Raw genomic sequence first — 20,261 nt, 5'->3', positions numbered from 1 at the left:
AAGAATTAAAAGTTCCATGTAAGGAAAACAGAAAAAGAACTGAGGAAAGGCAAACATGCCCTCATTTCTTTTCTGTGCCATTTTTATCACATTTTTAGGTTATGGAAATGAAATTTGCATTGGTTTTGTTCCCTGAAGCAACTGAAGATCAGGTGGGCCTTTTCTGCATCTTGTGATGTATTTTTGCTTGCAATTCATGAGTAAAATCAAGGCTGGATGCTGACACAAAAGCTCTGCATCTTCTCCCCCGTTTGAAATTCTGCTTGGGATAGGACAGTTTTAGCAATTTCTAGTTCCATGTGATCATAAGGAGAGCTGAACTGGGGGACAGTGAGAAGAGTATTGTTATTTCCTCTCCATCACTGCTGTGAAGTTTTTCAGCTGCTTCTATTTCCTTGTCTTGAACAACCTACTTCTCACACTCCTGCCCCTCTGCCTGGCGCTCAGCCCACTGTCTTGCTACCTCTCCCCAAGATGGAACATGACACTTCTGCCTTCCTCTTCATGCTCGCCTGTGACGTGCTTTGCTGCTGGTTTTCTCCTGCAGCCTCTTACATGCTCAGCATGAGCTCTCATGCTTAATCTACTGATGCTGCACCCCACAGGAGCTCAAGCAGAGCACCCTAAAAATACCTCAATATCCTGAAAAAAATACTTGTCTAGTGCTCTGAAAGCTCTCTTGTGGCTGCCTGCTTTATGTCATCTTTATCTTACCGGGATACCCTGAGTCTTCTACCTAGAGCAAAAACCTTTAGCTAATTTAAACAAATTATTAAAAAGCAACTGGAAAGTATTACCACTTAGCTGCCCCTCTTCAATCTAAACTAGGTTACTGCAGAAAGAGAGGAATGCTAAGGAGAGTGTTTTCTCCAGTTCTTAAACTTGCATGTGTTCACTGGTGCAAATCAGACATGAATAATTTTACATCAAGTAGATATGGGCAATTTAATTTTAGTATTTAATGAAATACGTAGTATTGAATGGTTTCAGTAATGCTCTACTGGCACAGCAGTTATACTGAGGCCTCAAACAAGTAAACTTGTGTTTTGGGGCAGCTTATGTCTGCTAATATACCTAGTAATTAAAGGACTAATTAAGTCTATTTAGGTTGGCACCAGAGCTTCCAAGTAGATTAATAAAAGCATGAGTTCAACAGTGTTGGTAGGAGCCAAGCTGATACAGGGCAACCAGTACAGAAAACTGAAACCCCAATAGCTTTTGAGGCTTCTTTATTTTGTGACTACGTGTGGCCTGCTGACCTCATCCTTGCTGCAGAGTTCCTGGTCTGTCATACACCTATGAAGAGAAAGAAGAGTCCCTGTAGTTTGAGACATCTGCTGAGGAGATAGTTTGGACAGGATCTCACATATTGGACGGCAAAGTTTCCTGACATCCCCCTAGCCTTTTCCTTCTCTCCTCCCCTGTATGTTAATAAAACAGCAAGTTAGCAAAGCAGAAGCTGGAGTGCTGCCTTGCCATATGCTGGCAGCCCAGGCACATGGCCCACCATGTGGCGTAGGGGAGGTAATTTGCACCTTACTGGGAAATGGCCGGGTACCACAAGCTTACTGCAGCCAGTCTGTGCATCCAGGTCCCTAAGGGGAGAAGAGGATAGGAAAAGGACATCTTCTGATGATCTCATCTCATACTGCCTGACACCAGGAGGAAAACCTGGTAAGAAACACTGATTTTTTGGGTCTTAAAATACCCACTGCTTTGTCCTGTGCTAGCAGGGTGCTTTTTGGGTGCCTGAGTTATTCCAGATTGTTTGATAAATGGCTTGGGGAAGGAAGCAGAGCAGAAGACAGTGACTTGAGTGACTAGTAACAGACTTCTAACATAGAGAGCAACAGTACATAAGTAACAGCCAGTAGTCCTGGCAGAAAAGTAGGATGTCATCAGAAGTCATATGACTTGGGAGAAGAAGGGAGGCACCAGGCAGAAGGACTCTTTTAGGAAATGGTCCTGATTCTGCAGAGCTCTATAGATCTCTTCCATTCCCTACTTCTGATACTCAGGCAGATGTTGTCTGATGTTTTTCTATTCCAGCTTTCTTTTGTGAAAGGTACTTCAGGGATTCACTGGTTTCTCAAGTCAATCAAAAGCTCCTCAGGGGGTGGCCTCACAAGAGTCGTTAAAAAAGGGAAAATAATCTGTGATTCCTGAGGCAAGTTCATCAGCTTGGGGAAGCAAATGAACAGAGCTGCTATGCTTATGTGTCTTGGAGCTCAGCAGCTCTCACTGTGAAGCTGGAAGAAATCGTAGCCTGTTTCCAGAGCAACCAACTTTAGATGGTACAAATTGCCAGATTTCTGTAGGTAAGGGCCTGTTACACAATACAGACCCATATCCTGGTTTGGAAAAGGAGAAAAGGTATTGTGAATTAGCCCCTGGGCTATTCAGAGTTTTGATTTATTTATTTTTTTACTATTGATACATCAATCTAATCAGTAGTGTGGATGCTTTTATAGGAGTAGAGTTTGCTTATTTTTCCTCATGGGAACTCCTGCACCAGTATAAGCAATTTTAGTACTGAGAGGTGTTACGAGTTTACACACACCAGCCCCTGTAACCAGGTCTGAATCTGGGATCCCATTGATTCATGTAAAGTCCCAGTGAAAGTTTTCAATTCCACTTGTATCAGCTTTCCAGGTACAGCTCAAGCTGGGTGCTTTCAGAGATGGAATCCCACCTCAGATCACACCCCTCAATTATACCTGTACCACCCAGCAACTGATCCCCAAGTCCAGTCACTCAATTCTCATCAGCGGTCTGTTGATTTCTTGTTGTTTGTCACTGAGCTGACTGCCTTCTGAAATTGCCTCATTCTCTTGGAATTGTTTCCTTGGTTCTTATCTTCTTCATTCCACTTGCATCTGCTGGATTCAGCTACTTCTGTGTTAGCCCCATTAGCTTTATCAAAAAGTTTACTCTCAATCAGCTCTTGCGGCCTAAGGCTTCCACTACTTCAGCTACTAGTGCTGAGTTACTAATGCTAAATGAGACTATTTAGAGAGAAGAATAAAGTTAATAAAATTTCTTCTATAACAGTCCTCCCTTCAGTTCTTTTCTGGCATCAATTTCCATTTGGCAATGGTTTGCCCATTGTTGCAATCAAATTGCAAAAGAAAAAGAACCAAAACATCAGTACAAAGAGTTAATACCAGAACTTGGGTAACTACTCTACTATCTTGAGAAGGTACAGAAGATAGACTTTAATGTAATATTAAAACACTGAGTCTCATAGTTAACTCTTCTTCACTGGGCAGTTGGTGCCACTTGCATACACAGCACTAGCTTATGTATCTGGCTGCACCTTTTCTGATTTTATTTCCCCCACTCCAACCTTGATGATGGCTTTTTCCAACAAGATTTATAACAGTTATTAATACACCACCCAGGATGACATGGGCCACAATTATTGCAGGAAAACCAAAGCCAGCTTGCTGATGCCATCTCAAACTCTTCCCTCCTGGAACTGAGCCTGGAGTGACTACCATTTTATAAGGGTGGTGGATACATCAAACAGGACACTCACCTTGGTTTTCAGTCTCTAAGGGTCCATTCAGTCAAGCAGCAGGTGACTCCTTGTTCCAGGTTGCTTTAGAAGGAGAAAAAAACCTAAAAATTACATGGTTCTAGGATTTCCTTCAGCCTTTGTAAGCTTGAACAGTCCCAATTATAATCTCCAATATGGGGCTGATGGAATCCTGTGGGGTCAATGGTGGTCCATCTAACTTATATTCTTTGGCAGTTGTTAACATGAGAGTGGTGAATTCAGTTATCCTTTTCTGCAACCTTTACAGAAAAGTAAGAAGATAATGACATAGTATACAGACTTTCCAATTTAGAGTTCAACTTTGTTATGCTAGAGTGGACTTTCAGCATTACTGAATCTTTAAGGCCGGGTATCATGTATTTGCATTCCAGCTGGTACTGGTTTAAACCATCTGGCTTGTGCCCTATTTTCTTGTAGATGTTTTTCTATCCTCAATACAAATTTGACAATTTGTTCATCTAAAACACTGGTCTTAGCAGGGACAAAGATCCCAGGTACAGCTAAGTGCCTACCAAGTACTACTGCTGGTAACAACCCTAGCAGTTGGTGAGGGGTACTTCTAATATCCCACAGCACTATTTACAAACCTTTAGGCCATTTCAAACTCACCTGACTATAAGTTTGAGCAATTTTATTCTCTGAGAATCCTGTTCACTATTTCTACCTGTCCCACGGCCTATGGATGATGTGGAACCTGTAGCTGTTACTGTATTCCTAAACTTTTATAGATATTATCTAGTGTTCCTGCTTAAAAAGGAGAACTCTTATCAGATTCTGTGGTTTCAGGTGTTCTGTATCTGAGAATGATTTCCCAAAAGAGTGCTTTGACCAATCCCACAGTATCAGATTTCCTGTTATGAAAAGTTTCTATCCATCCTGCAAGTGGATCCACGATTATGAGCAGGTGCTTAAATCTCACCAGTGTAATCAATTTGCAGTATTTGGAATCAGAAGTGTGCTCACGATGCGATGCAGTGCAAGAAGTGCAGTGGTTTGAGACACTTTCTTATAGTGTTATTTCTAAGCTGGCTCAAGTAAGGTCTTTCTTCTTTCTCTTTCTGACCCACAGACAACAAAAACTACATTGATTCATTGGCAGAAAAAGGAAAAGAAAGGAATCAACACTTGATATTTGGAGCATAAAAACCAGGACAGCTTTATCAAGGTGAAATTCCATGTTGTTTTCTCCTATTTAAAATACTATCAATGACAACATAAAAATAAGCATTGAGTAACATTTATTAGGAACTGTTTTAGTAGAAAAGAGTACCATCCTATATCCCAGCACTTCCCTGTACACAAAAGTCTGGGTGTTACCAGTAGCCAGGGGCAACTTTCTGCTTGCCATAAAGAAAATGTTTGCATTTTCCGTTTTACTTCATGCTACTGAAATGCCTTATTACTTAAAAAAACCTCAAAGAACCAACTGAAAACGCAGACCAGGAAGGCTGCCTCTTGAAGGCAACATCCTGACTCAGAAAGGTTTAACTACTATATATCAATGGAACCTGTATTTGTTATTCCTGCATTTTAATTAAATTGTTCCTTATATACAGATGACTGAAGCAGAATTCAGTCCATGATGAATTACAGCTTCCCAGAGCTAGATTATGGTGCAAGAACAAACAGCCATGAGACACTGGTTCCACTGCTGGGCAACCAATGCCGCAAATAAACCTTCCTCTCTTTAGTGTATTTATATTTATGACCATTTTATATGCTCTGAAAACCAAATCAGGCTCCTGAATATATGCTGCTTCTGTCCCCAGTAGAAGACTAAAGCACAGGGGCACTCAATGCTGGTAAATGGGCTTTGCTCTATCAAATGGGCAAAGCAGACAAGTTCAGGGGGAGGGAGTCCAAGAAAAAAAAACAAACATGTCCTTGCAGTTGAAAGAACTACACGTTCTCCCTCTCTGCTTTGTTTTTTAAGCTATCAGCACAACTTTTCAGATGAGTTAATGTGAAAATTAAACAGTAATTTAGAAAAAATTATTAAATACCTTAGAGTGTAGGGGGGGAGGGGGCGGGTGGGCACTGGCTTCCAGTGACAACTTTATAAGCAGTGCTTGCCAATTCCTGACAGCTCTCATTAGTTACTGATTCAATACTGTTAATATAGCCAGAACTACCAGGTGCAGACCGGGCTCCCATGTGCTGGTTGCTTAACAAGCATCATGCAAAAGATTGTCCAAATTCTGTAAGCCTGAGCCCATTTGGGTGTCAAATCATTTGTCATTTTAAGACTCTGGGGTGCTCAGCCAGGCTGCATTGTGTCTAGGGGATAGACAGGCATCTTCTCTAATTAAAACATTAAAAGATTCTGAATGCTGAATATCAGGCTTTGTGTTTGTGTGCCCCTTGCACAAAAATGCTACGATCATTCACAAACTTTTCTCAGGTTCTGGAAGGAAACCTTCAAATTCAAAAGGCTGCTACTGTTGTGAGAAGTAAACTGGTCTTCCCTCTGCTTTAGCCATTTGCCTTTATCTATCATGGCAAATCTGATAGCACCTTTTACCCTAGCCAGCACTGAATTTTAAATATTAAACATTTATTAGGAACCATTTTAGTAGAAAAGAGTACCATCATATATCCCAGCATTTTCCTGTACACAAAACTGAATTTTAAAGTTCATTTTGCTGTTGGATTGTAACGTGCACTTTATAGTTTGGATACAGTGAGGGATAAGATGCTACAGTGATTAATTCCAGTATTCATTTCATGCAGAGGTCTCTTAAGAAGATAGTGTTTTGTTCCGTGCACAAAACTTAACCAGAGTGATGCTGCTGCATGAGCAGAGGTTATTCTCCTTGTGGAATCCTATGTCCTCCTTGAGAGAGTGAATTGAAATCAGGTAAGATGAAAGGAAGAGTCTTGCTCTCCTCTCAGTTCTGCTTCAGTGTCTTACATCTCTCACCACCTCACTTTTCTGCACCACTTCTCCAGGCCTTATCACAATAACGGAGTATGAGCTGTTACTCTGTCTCTTGTTGGTTCTTACTATGGCTGAATATAATTCACTAGCAATCCCTCTCTTCTTTGTATTTTTGCAGCTTTCCACATATTTATTTACTCAGCTATTGCAATTAGAACAAAATCTTGCCAGGTGTCATTGCATTGGAATGATTTATCATAATTAAAGGTGATAAATATGCATAGTAACTACATTGCTGATAATTCACTTAAGGGAAACAATAATGGAGCAAACATCTTAAGTTTTTAAAATTTCTCTTCTTAACTTGATATTGAAAAAAAATTCACAATAAGGCAGCTTGAATTTAAGCCACTAATGCAAGGGGATCCTTAGTCTGGGTGATGCATTTCACTTCAGTCTTCCTCTTCCAAGCAAAACCCTCTGCACCTGCCTGTCAGTTCGTCTCTGGAAAAAAGCCACTTCAATAGCCTGTTCCCCAAGCACACAGGAGCATGTTAAGGGGAGATAAGAGCAGCCCTAAACTTGGCCTTTTTTCCTGTTAATCCAGCATTAACACAATAGCTTTTTATATTGCTGAAACCTCTCACATTTTATCTCCTGGGCAGCCAGCATACCTTGCTGCTGAGTGGAGCAGGATGCCAGTGGCTGCTCCCATCACCCTGGGGATGGTGATAGCCATGTGTCTGAGCTGGCCTCAGCACTGGTGGCTGCTGGCCTCCACCCACCTCCACCTCACCCAGGGGAGAGAGGAGCAGAAGTGGGAGAGAATCATAGAATCATAGAATCATAGGGGTTGGAAGGGACCTCGAAAGATCATCTAGTCCAACCCCCCTGCCAGAGTAGGGTCACCTAGAGTACATCACACAGGAACGTGTCCAGGCGGGTTTTGAATGTCTCCAGTGAAGGAGACTCCACAACCTCTCTGGGCAGCCTGTTCCAGTGCTCTGTCACTCTCATAGTAAAAAAAAATTTCCTGATATTCACCTTAAACCTCCTATGCTCCAATTTGCATCCATTACCCCTTGTCCTATCACTGGTCATCACTGAAAAAAAAAGCTTAAGAGAGGACTTGAGACAAACCAAAACATTGACAGAAAAAGAAAGAGCATGGGCTTTTCAGGAACAGTGGGATTTGCTGTCCGTTGTGCTCCACTGGCCACAGTTGTACAAGTAGGAAAGTTTCCTGGAGTCTTGCTACCTTTGCCCACATTTTGTCCCATTTTTTGCAACAGACAGTTACTTCTTGGCTTGTTTCTCTACAGGATGAAGTTGGGACAGAGCTAACAGAATCTCTGATCAAGCAGCCAATGCACCTAGCTGCACCTAAAACAGCTGCAGCATTGCCTGAAGGCTCATCAGGCAGGAGTGCTCAATTTCAGTGTGTTATCTCTGCTGCACGTTACTTACCACATCAAAGATCTGTTCATTTGCCCTGTCCTCAAACACAGCAGCCTGGCTGTGCTGTCTGGTGGCTTTTTCAGTCAGGCTAAAAGAATCACATGGCATTAAACATGCTCCAGGCTGCTAGCAGGAGTTTTACTTAGCAAGTGACTCTCATGCAGTTTTGGCATCTTGTACTGAAGATCCTGAGTTTACAAATATGTGAGGAAGGGTTTTGTGTGCCCTGACAAGCAGAGGCTGTCTTGCTCTAGCAAACCCACCCAAACAGAGGCTTATGACAGCTGTGATTCAGTAGGAGCTTATAAATTAGGATCTTATTAATTAGAGAAAAGGCAAACATGTAAGGCACTTCATGCTTCATTTACCTCTGGAATAACAACTCTAACATCCATTTCATTTAACCGTTTATTGGATCGCTCCAGAGGGAAACATCCAAGTGCTCTGAAGCACTTAAAAAGACTTTGAGGGAGTTTTTAACACCTTGAGTCGAATGTCATGAGTAGTTCCCAGAGGGCAGAAGTGCAGGTCTTTCCTTTTCACGGGTAACAGGAAAAGAGCTGGGCAGAAAGAACTGACTTTCCTGCATTCATTTCTCCCTGGTATTTAATGTCTCGACAGTTGTGTGCCTGTGGAAGCAATAGAGTCTGTCCGTCTTCCATTTAGCATACGACTTTACCCAGCTAAAGTTATTAGCAATCGGCTAACTAATTACCTTCCAGAAGGTCTCACCACAGGCGGCAGATTTCGGCAGTGAGGCAGAACAGCCGCTAGATGGCACAGGCACCCTGCCAAAGCCCGGGCCGGGCCTCCCGCCGCTCCCGGGGCCGGGCCGGGGCTCTGCGGCAGAGCCCCCGCTGCGGAGCGCGGCTGCCTCTGGGCTGGGCTGGTGATGCTGAGCCGTCGGTGTGATACCCTCTGCTTTGCTGGCCTCCGCAAGGGGTGCCACAGGCCAGTTTTGTATCTCTGTAAGTGTTCCTCTTTATGGCTCGTGGGTGAAATTACAAGCATTGGATTTTTGCATTGCCCCTTTTACTTGCCCAAACTTACTTTTTTTTTTTTTTTTTTGGTAACTCATTTATCTCAGCAACAAAGAGCATGAAGCAGACTAGGCTTTAGCCCCAATTAAATCCACAGCATTTTGCATCCCTTTGTTCTCGTGCACTCAGGTTGGTCTGTGTATGTTCAATCCCAGAGATGATGATCATCGCAGTTGTCCTTTAAGTCTATCCTAGTGAGGCAAGGCAAAGGAAACAGGAAAATTTCTAGAAAAAATGGTGATACGAAGCAAGTGGACAGATGTAGGTCTTGACAGCAAGGACCAGCACTTGGTAATCAGATGAACAAACCTCTGTTACAGTTCCAAAGCTGTCCAGACACAGCAGTTACAGATTGTTTTTCCCATGTGCCTCCAGCCTGAAACAAAGGTATTTTAACTCTCCAGCCTTTTGTTGGTAAATGACCTCAAGCAAAAAACCTCTTGTGGGTTTCTCTTTTGGGGAAATCTCAGATGCTTCACTCATTGGTACCTAGACTCTTTAGAATAATAAGTGCTCTTGGTGCCTGCAAGAGTACAAATCCAGGGAAACGCCTTAGGTTGCAGAAATATCAGAATCTACTGGATTCAAGTCTGCTATAATATATTTTTTATGTATTTAATATATGTGTATTAAATTTAAGAGGAAACTACAGATACTTGGTCTTCTTTTTTACACTTGAGCTTTTTAAGCTTTTGTGCAGTCAGTGCTTGTACTCAGTTTTATGTACTCCTGTTGCCTGAGTGTAAGTCAGTCAGTACTTTTTTCCTGTCGGTATTCAATGTTTTCAGTTATTTTCCCAGTTTGTAGAGCAGAAGCCCTAGTTAAAGTTTACAATTCCTTTTCAGGTTCCTATGAAGGAGTGAAAGTATGAATTAAAAGTAGGCTAGATTTAATGCAACTCATAACATCAAACATTATCCACATTTAATTCTCTCTAATACTGAGAGCAAGTCATTCGCTGAGTGGCAGTCAAGTAACACAAAGATGCTTCTTCAGCTAGGAAACTGAACGGAGCCACAATTGTGCCTGTTTAATTCTATAATGTTGATGTGAAGTGTATCTTGTTTTAATGAGATACGTATGTACCAGTTGTGTACTTGCTGAGGGCATGTGCTGTTTGGTAGTGGGCTAATTTGTGAATTGCAGGCATTTTCATTGTGGATTGCAGCAGTTGACCAGCTTCCAGTTCTGAAAGCAGCCAGAAGCAGCTGTTGAGTAGGAATATTTCCAGAAAAACAACAACTGGTGACAGGCAGTTGTGGGTTAATCTGTTCTACATAGTGATCTTGTACTGATCAGGAATTAGAGATTGGAGTAATCTTTGAAACACAATGTTCTTAGCACTTTATGTTATTAATGAGAATTTGGTTTCTATCCTGTTTTCTTCCCATTTCTTTCTTTCTCTTTCCCTTGTCCCTGGAGAACACATTTCAGGCAAAGGGATACAGCTGTTCTATGGAGAACACAGTTATGTGATGGGAAAATCCTCTCCTGAGCATGATGGACTTGCTTCATTAATACTAACTTAAAACAAAACAAAACAAAACGGTTTTGTTAATAGATACAGTTTCATCAGATTGCTATCCCACCAGCTGATGCTGTGTTATCTACTTGAAACATAGCTACTACTTATTGTAAAAAGTGGTTAATACTGGAAATAAGCTCAGTAGCAGTGGCATGGAAGGGAAACTACATGACATTAAAAAAAGCTCTCTACAAATAGCTTTGCCATCCTCCTGAGGCCCACACTAAAACAAACAGCTTTTCCAGAGCCTGGAAAATAAAAGGTACTTAGGATGGCCTAAAGAAAAGGATAAGGAAACAAAAATTATATGCAGCAGTTTACAGTTTTAGTTGAAAACCTTTGAAGCATTTTGGAAGGAGAAGGGAAGCAAGGGAAATTGTTGCTAAAATTGAAATGTTTCATTCAGTGGAAAATTCTGACTTAGTTTCCAAAAATGTGAAAGACTGCAGTCAAAATGGGAGCTGTAATGCGTCTTAGAAGTAGCATTTTACATTTGCAGCTGTCATTCTCATTTTAAGGATGAGATCCTGAAATGACCTCTCTGTCTGGGAGGCCCAGGCCTCACTCCCTGCAGGGAGAGGGGGTGATCCTGGCCTCTAGGAAAGCTGAAGGATACAAGCAGCAAAGTACAACTCTAGTATAAAGATCCTGTGACTTTCATTTTTAGGTATTTACAATCTGTTGTAGTATCTCAACGGGCACCCATGTTTTTGAAAGTCTTGTTTTAATTCAGAGGCAGTTTCAGCATTAGCAGTGGTTCTGGAAATGGTTTCAGGAAAGCTGGGGAGGGGCTTTTCATCAGAGAAGATAGTGATTGGACAAGAGGTAATTGTTTTAAACTGAGAGAGGGGAGGTTTAGGTTAGATATTAGGAAGAAATTCTTCACTATAAGGGTGGTGAGGAACTAGAATAGGTTGCCCAGGGGGGTTGTTGATGCCCCATCCCTGGAGGTTTTTAAGGCCAGGTTGGATGAGGTTTTGTGCAACCTGATCTAGTGGTAGTGTTCCCTGCTTATGGCAAGGGGGTTGGAACTAGATGATATTTAAGGTCCCTTAACAATTTTATGACTCTATAAGGATGTTCAGAGAAAAGAGGGTGCCAGGAAATGGGCAGAGGCAGCCAGAATCAGTAGGATGCACCCAGTCACCTTTAAATCTTGCTTTTTAAGTCTCAGTGAAGCTGATCATATAAGAATACCCATGATACTGCTCATGGTAAATGAAACCTTGCAGCTCTGCAGGGCTGGCTGTCCCTGCAGATGGCAGAGCATGCTGCCCCTCACCTGAGTGAGCAGGACAGTTACTGGGGTTGTGTTTTCACATACATAAGCTGTTCTTCAGTCATTTCTGTTAACACATCAACAAAAACGCTTGCCTTCCTCAGAACTTTAAACGTTCTTAATCTCTTCCTTGTCTTACTGTACTTGTTTGCTGTCAGTTGTTGTTCTGACTTTGCCCTGGGTTGGTTGTGTAGTAGTTTGTTTAAAGGGGAAGTCTTTTAAAGGTATCTAAGCTGTGAAATGAGCTTTGATAATTTCTATTTACCAAACAATATCAGGTTCCAAATACTGTTGAATTGAGCCTTTAACACCAAATGAAAATCCATGTCTTTCTCTGAATTAGCATAAGTGGGGCAGTTTTGGTGGGTTTGTTTTGGTTTTTATTTTGGTTTTTTTTGTTTGTTTTTGTTGTAGTTTTAATATCTGCAGAGCCCACAGGAGTATCGGTTCATTCTGGGTCTATAACTATACAGCAGCGCTTTAAGTAGTAACTATAGTATCATAAAATACATTTTAAAATCTGAAATGTGGAACAGAATCTGGTGGAACTGAGTCAGTGAAATACTCCATCACACTTTTCTGAATAAAACAGCAATTGATATTTGTTTTCTAAGGGACACACTGGAGAGGGGGCTGTGGTACCAGATGAAGAAAAGGCATTTTCCTCATCCTCCATGTGATCAGAAGGCAATTTTCATACAAAACATCATCCAGGGCAGTCCAGTGAGCAGCACAGCCCAAGCCAGCCGCTGTCCCATGCTTTGGATGAAGAGCTGTCAGTACCCCACTCTCACTGGAGAGCACGGGGGGACCAAAGACAAGCCTCTCTCCAGCAAATACCTACAGAGATGCTTGGCACCATGGGTCCCCATATCCATGTGGCTTTCATGGGCAGTCACAATAATATGAAGGTGGGATTATGCTGTTCTGGGAAACGGCCCAATTACCTTGGTCCCTGCTAGTGGTTTTTCAGTTTGAGAGAGTTTTTCAAATGCGTGTGACAATACAGTGCCTCCTGTGAGAGGAACACTCTGCTGGAAACTGAGAAATGCAGGTTCAATTCTCCAGTGTACCAGGTCCGCTCTTTAGCTCTATTTAGCAAAAAAAACCCACCAACCCTCCCCCCCCAAAAAAGAAAGAGCAAAAAAACATAAAGTGGAACCCTATCCCAGACCTTTTCTGAGCAAAGTTCCCTTTCCTTGAAAACCCCACATTCACTGTAAGGCATTACCTAAAGATTACTGCTAGGGACATTATGGAAAGAGTCCATGTGATCTCCCTTACCTTCCCATAGTTTGGGCAGCTGATTTGGGATTGAGGGAAGGTGATGTTTTCACCAGGAGCCAGAGCCACAAGTGCCCAGCCCTATATGCAGCCTGCCCCACACCATAGATTCATAGAGTTGTTTGGGTTGGAAAGGACCTTAAAGATCATCTAGTTCAAATCCCCCTGCATGGGCAGGGACACCTTCCACTAGACCAGGTTGCTCAAAGCCCCATCCAACCTGGCCTTGAACACTTCCAGGGATAGGGCATCCACAGTTTCTCTGGGAAACTTGTTCCAGTGTCTCATCACCTCCCAGTAAAGACTTTTTTTCCTAATATTGAACCTAAATCTTCCCTCTTCCATCTTAAAACCATTATCCCTCATCCTATCACTACATGCCCTTATAAAGAGTTCCTCTTCAGCCGCTGATTTTTTTAAAGTGCTGCAGCACTTTGTTTGTCTCTTATCAATGGCATGATGATAAGAAATGAATTTGAGCCTCTTTCCCTCTGCTCTGGCTGAGAGGTCCAAATTACATCTCATGGCTGTACTTGGGCAAGGGAGAGGTGAAGGCAGTACCAAGCACTGATTTGGCAACTGCCCAGGATGGAGCTTAGGATTCTCAAGGCAAGAAGGAAGCAGGATCTGCAGCACAGTGGTGGGACATTTTGGAGAGCACGTATGAATCTGTGCATCTGGGCTCAGGGCCCAGCTCCACACATGCCAGTCAAGGCACCAGTGGTAGCTCTGACCACAGCTTGCCTACCTGCCCTAATGGTTAGCATCTTTGGCACCAGTACCACTCCTTGTTCAGTTTGGCAGTAAGCACAGGGCATGAACAGTACTCAGCTGCTTTCCCAAAGGGCTTTAGGGCTTTTACTAGCTGGGTAATTCTTGGTGACTCAAGGAGGGTTGCTGGTGAGGAGTGTTTTGATGCCAGAGCTATTAAAGCTGATGATACCTTTGGACTGAGACAAAAGACAAGGAGTTTGAGGCTAGATCTGAAAGAATTTGATGCTGCCTGCAATGAGTGCCTCTAGATTCATTAGCTGGTGAGTCACTTAGGAGTGTCTAATTCAGTGACTCTTAGGACACAAATCTTTAGCAACCAGCTCTCCCGTTTAGACTGGTGTGAGGGAGAAGTCAAGGGCTTGGTTCACTGCAGCCTGGTGCAAAGCAGTGTCAGATACTTCCTTTCCAATTTGGTAGTGTTTTCTAATGAGCTTGCTCTAGTAGGAAGATTTGGCAGCCTGCAGGAGAGCTGTGAATGGAACATGCTGTTCTGACATTGTGAATAGAACATTGTTCTGACAGTAGAGCCCCTGTGTTTTGTAGGTAATGAATCACCTCTCAGAGAGGGTGACGGTCGCTGTGACAACAAAGTGCAGTGTGTGTGTGTCACTGACCAGTACCAACGTACTGCCATGGTATCATGGGATCTGCAATGCTGGCTTTGCATCCTGCCCTTTCATGCTCCTTCATTCCTGCTCACATCATCTGGCCCTGGAGAACCTCTACTCCTGACATCCTGCTCTAACTCTTCCACCCCAGAACTGAGGAGCACTCTGGGGCTGGACTGCCATCAGGGGCGGAGTGCAGGATGAGTAGAACAGCAATGCACTCCACTCTCCTCTTTCGGCTGCAGGTGCTCTCAGAGCTACCAGGTGGTCTCAGCCCTTGAATAATGGACTGGGGAGGAATATGTGTGCACTGGGAGGAGGGGATGGAGGGCCAAACTCAGCACAGCTGTGTTCGACTCCAGTTTCAGGGGGAATTTCAAGGGACTGGTGTAAACCCCATGGGCAAACTGAGCTGAATAGGGTGATGAGCTAGTGTGGGAAGAGCAAAAGACCAAATGCCTCTGAATCCCACTATTCTCACACTGAAAAGGCTCTAAAGTATCATGATATGGTTTTAGCACTGTGAGTGATTCCAGTAGCATCAGCCATCACTGTTCCCACAGTGATCCAGTATGTAATCCTCTGTCCATTTTGTAGCTCTTGCTTTCTCCCAGAGAAGAAGGAACTAAAGCAAAGGGTTCTTCACTAATTTCACAGTGGATGCCCTGAACCAGAGTGCACCAAAATATACATTGACCCCACTCATTCCTATCATGACCAGTGTAATGTAAATGGTTTTTTATCACCGATGTGTTTCCATACAACAGTTGTGTTGCATACAACAGTTACATCTATATTTATGAAGCTTGGATGTTCAGGGAAAACAAAAGAAAAAGAGTATTAAAAGAATTAATTAAGGAAGACCATCTAACCTGATGCTGAGGTTCAGAATTTTAATCTGTTGAGGTTCAAAATATTAATCTGCTGAAGCAACAGTACATTAATCTAAAGCAGATAAATGTATGCTTCCCACTTTTTATGACCACATTGTATTATTCCACCACTCCCCACCAGTAGCTTGTTTTGTGCCTTCTTCATAGCATCTTGCACTTAATCTGGTCTCCAAAACCAGACTGCAACTTTCTGGATTACTCAGGCTGTGTCACAAAGTGTATGACATTAATTTCTTCAGAAGTAAATCCTGGTGATAAATGGTTTCCTCAGCAGGAAACCATTAATTGGCTCAAGTCCCCTTCTAACCAACAGGATCGGAGTCTACGGCTCTGCTCTCCTCAGCCTGTGCCCTTACAGAAGCCTCCTGGTGTGGCTGTGCTGGCCTGTGCAGGCACATGCTGTAGCCAGGAATGCCAGCACAGTGGATCAGAAAAAAGTGAAGAAAAGAGTCTGTTTCTGTACCCCATTAACTAGTCTTGGACAGTACTGGGGTTATTTATTGTTATTACCATATCCTACCTTCGGGATTTCCCACCCTCACTATAATACACATTCCTCCATCCTCTTTATTTTTGCAAGGTAACATAATCTGTTTTGTCTCAGTAGGGCCAGGATTTCAACCAAAGACTGAGAGAGGTTCAGAACTAGTCCCAAAGCTGTAACAGCCTGGGAACTGTCTTTGGAAGCTATTCTTGGCCCTTTCACTGACTCCTTCTCTGAGCAAACACTTCTCTGTGTCTCTGTTATCTCTCTGTTAAGATAGGATTATTCTGCAAAACACTTTAATACTGGGCTTTGGGAGAGGCTGGAGAAAGCCCTTGAAACACTGGAAAAACCATTGCAGTTATCACTTTCTAGAAATGTCCATATATATATAGCTAAACTTAGGCAGTCTCTGAGTGGATTTATTTATCCTAGCAGACTCCATGCGCTGTGGCTTTCTCCAACGATACTCTGCTTCTCAGGTTTACATTCCCAGGAGCTGAAGCCTGAAAAGATCAGCTTTGAAGAACATGTTGGGACATGAAGTGCCAAGAAGTAGAAGTCTCCCTGTTCTAGCTTTATATCCTGTCTGTTGTCAGATCACCTCAAAGGAACCTAATCCATGGCTTTTAGTAGTACAGATGGGCATCAAGATAAGACTGCAATGCTCTGTGCAATATGCATACCACACACGCATAGCCGCGTGTGCTTCTGATGATACATAGTCCTTTTTAGCACCTTTTGCCACAGTATTTCAGTTGTTTAATGTGTCTATTATCTTTCAGACAAAATGTGAGGTGGAGAAATACTGTTCTTTGTGGAGAAACTGAAAGATGGCATTATGTGACTTTTTCCCAGTCTCTTTGTAACTTGCTGGCAGAGCTGAGGGACAGTTTGGATCTCCTTGTTCCCAGCTGTTAGTGCAAGACAGTGCCTGCTGCTGTGATAACTCCTCATAATTAATGCTGCTAGTCTGGGTGGTCAGGAGTTTGCTTTGGGGAGCGAAGTGAGTCTCCAGGAGTTCAGCTGACCATGGGAGTGGGGACCTTGATTGCACTTGGCCCCCCTCCAGGAACCCACTTGATATCAATGAGAGACTTCCAACAGGGAGGAAATCGAGGCTGTGCAGTGGCCATGGACACCACTCATTTGACAATCATAATTTTTTTATATTTTGTTCAAAAGAGAGTGATATATATTATATTTACAGTCAGCAGTAACTGGAGAAATGTTCCCCTCTTCAGCTGTTATATGCCTGGTCCCTGAGGAATTCTTGCAAGAAGATGGCATTCAGCACGACAAATAATTTGATTTTTAGGTGGTGTGACTCTGTTGACCTAAATACCACCCTATAAACCATAAATAACATGCTTAATAATGTTAAGAATTTTGTGGTATCATGTTCCCATAGCACGGTTTCAAGGTCATGCTGGCTTTTTTTGTAGTCATCTGACAGGATGGCTAAATTCTTTATCAAGATCTGCTTTGTAGCTGAGGGAGTCCTGTGCTTCCTGATAATAGCTCTTAGCAGAGTCCCCACTGTGTTCCCTATAACCAGCAGAAGAGCACAAGGGAACTGGACCACATAGTGGGTATAGGTGCCACCTACCATCTACCACATATACCTTACTGTCCTTTCTTTGCAGGGTAGGGACCAAATTCTGCTGATGTGTAGACTTCTTACTTCAAGATATTCTGACTACTCATGGATCTCTGAGGAAGTGCCTGCATTTTACAAAATCCACAAGGGACCAGGACCACTGCATAACAGCCTAATCTTTCTGCTGGGGAGTGTGTCTAGCAGTGGGAATCGATTCAAGATGGCTAGTTAGGAGCACTGGTATCTCAGCACTCAGCGTTCTCCCTTCTATTGCACGTGGAGGTCATCTCATCAATCATGAATTCCAAAACTAGAAACTGGGAATTCTTTGTGCTTGACAGTTTTTAAATGTGAGAGTTTCACGTTTCCAGGTTCTTTCCTTGCAACTTTGAAGAGGCTTGAAACAGACTCCTTAGGAAAAGAACTCACCTTGCTTCCTTCCCCAACCCTGCCTGGACAGTGGAAACTTCTGCTTAATCTGCTGAGTCCAAACCATCAGCTGGTCTGAGGTGTGAGAAAATTACCTGAAATGCCTCTGCTAGTGGATGCCCGCTGAAATGAAACAACCCTGTTTTACTCAGTGAAGATGGAAAGGTAAGAAAACAAGGTGGCTGAAATAATTTCCTTTCAAGGTTTTGTCAGGGAAATGTATTGTGCTCATACCTGTGCTACTGAGGGCTTTAAACTTTTAATCCCAGGGAATCTAATTTGTGGAAAGCATGATGATGGACAGGAGGAAAACTCTTCAACAGATAAGGTGGTGTTCCATGAGTAGAGAATGAATACAGCCAGACTCTGTAGTGACCCAACAAGGAAATTAACCTGGTGTGAGACTTCACACCAAAAGTGAAATGAGTTTTTAAGAGAATCCCTGTTGCTTGGTTTTTGTTTGGTTTATTAAAAAAATAAATAAATTTAAAAAATCGGTATGGGGACTTCTGTGTCCTTTAAACAAGCTATTCCTTCAAACAGATTTGACCTCACAGTGAAAGCAAGCCAGTGACTTTTCATGGCTGAAGGTCTAAATGTTTCCAAGAGATAAACTATTTATAGGCTTAGCACCTGACTAGGTGTTAAATGGATCTTAGTGATAACTCTTCTGGTGCAGAATTATCACCTCAAATTAAGATTGTACTGAAAACCCAAATACCTTGTATACTTGAAAGGATTTGGGTAGGATTTAAGATGTATTTAAGAAAGTGCATTTGATGCATCTTCTCTAAGGTATGTGTAACTCAGCAGGATTAGAGACTTTGGTAATGATAGACAGGTCCTTTACTTGTATGTAAACAACAAATCAGTGAATTTACTTAGCAGAAAATCACCTAAGTGTTTAAATATAGCATTAAAACACAAGTGGGTTTATCTACACCAAATAAGCTTCCTGCAAGCTGGATCTATGTTTAGCAGCCTCCACTGGGTAGTGGCCCCCCTCATTTTAACACAAATATTCACTTGACCCCAGTATATTTGTTATAAAAGCAGGAGAAAAAAATATCAAAGCTTGTTGGACTGACTTGCTTGTTTGAAGGAGCTGACTGAGCATAGTTGACCTTAAATATGTAGGGTGGGGTCAAGAAGCAGGACTTATTAATTTAATAGTGTAATAAATGTTTCAACATATCACAGCCCTCTTGGTTGCCTTGCATGAGTCTACAGGGGTCACAACCGATTTGCTGAAAAACATGGAGCTATAAAACAGTCTGGAGCCTCTTCTACTGCAGCTCTAACCCTCTAATAAAATAATGGAGAAAAACAGACTGTGTCACTTACAAAAAGGTGGATGCAGAAATTCAGAGCTGTCTCCCATCCACACTGCTCCCACACAAACATGTACTCCCAAGCCATTTTAGGGCAAGTTCCACAATCACCTGGACTGACAGAATTCAATCATGATCAAAATCTAAGTCCTGAGGGCTGAGGATGTGCCTGTGTGGTCTGAGAAAAGGGCTACACAAGCCCAATTGCATTATGACCAGGCAGGTTTCTTTAGGTTGGCTCTATTCAAGTGCTGTGTGGTTGTGTGGGGGCAGGAGCACAAAAGAGCTAACAGCCCATGATGGAAATGGGAAGCAAGGAGGTAAAGAGGCTTAGAGAGTTTATAACCACTTTCAGTCTAGTCTGTGCTTGCAGTGATAGTGTGGTGAAGCCAATCAAGCATCACTGCCCTGCTGACTGTGTTACATGGTTGGAGTCTGCAGGTCTAAGAGGTCTCTCTGTGCAAGGGCCATGTTTTAGATCCCACCTTCAATAGTGGACAAACTCAGCAAAGCAGAAACAAAACACATACTTTTTGAATCCTTTCAGCAACTTCATGTCATCTTGGACTAACCCAGTTCCTGAGTCAACAACATAATTAGTTAGTTGCTGTGATGCTGCTAGGCTGCATTATGCAGTTCTGGCTTACTTTCTTCCCAAGCACAGTTTTATTGGTAGGTTGAAGGTTTCTGTACCTTCAACTGCTATCAGCTGGAGAAGCGTGTGCTCCTGGTTCCTAGCCATAGGTTGTGCAGATCCCACAGTCAAACTGGGCTGCAGGTACTGTAGGAGGGATCTGGCTCCCTTGTCCTCTACCTACAGCTTGACAGTGCTGATCAAGCACACAGGCTGAGCCCCAGATCAGTGAGTCTGACTTTCTCCCTGCTGTTCCTGCAACCAGCAGCCAGCTACTCCTGTAAATATCTCTGCACAGCTGATTGCTGGGGACTGCATTCACCAGACAGGAGTAAAGGGACACAGTGACAGCTGCTGTTATTACAGTAAAAGAGCCAGCAGGTGCCTTAGAGTAACACTTACTGTCAGACAGTTTGTCACTGGTTTTCAGTAGGAAATCTTCATATACTTCATATTTAGCAGCATTCTTCTCTAGATTTTTCTGC

At 42.7% G+C, this 20,261-nt stretch overlaps 1 protein-coding gene and 1 long non-coding RNA gene across 3 annotated transcripts in view; one reads left to right on the top strand and one right to left on the bottom strand.

The window, feature by feature from the left end:
* LOC127385825 (uncharacterized) overlaps nt 1–20,261 on the bottom strand; it is a 23,719-nt gene extending 3,458 nt beyond the window's left edge. The window contains exons 1-2 of the long non-coding RNA XR_007889763.1: nt 20,179–20,261; nt 3,539–3,601 (exon numbers count right to left, since the gene is read on the bottom strand). This is a non-coding gene — a long non-coding RNA (uncharacterized LOC127385825). The remainder of the gene's footprint in view (nt 1–3,538; nt 3,602–20,178) is intronic.
* Nucleotides 17,308–20,261, top strand: part of ASB2 (ankyrin repeat and SOCS box containing 2) — a 51,124-nt gene continuing 48,170 nt past the window's right edge. For both annotated transcript variants that reach the window (XM_051621956.1, XM_051621957.1), the window contains exon 1: nt 17,308–17,976. The gene's annotated coding sequence lies outside the window, so the exon portion shown is untranslated. The remainder of the gene's footprint in view (nt 17,977–20,261) is intronic.

This window comes from Apus apus, chromosome 5 (assembly GCF_020740795.1).
Source record: "Apus apus isolate bApuApu2 chromosome 5, bApuApu2.pri.cur, whole genome shotgun sequence".
Lineage (NCBI taxonomy): Eukaryota > Metazoa > Chordata > Aves > Apodiformes > Apodidae > Apus > Apus apus.
This window is presented reverse-complemented; position numbering and strand designations above follow the sequence as displayed.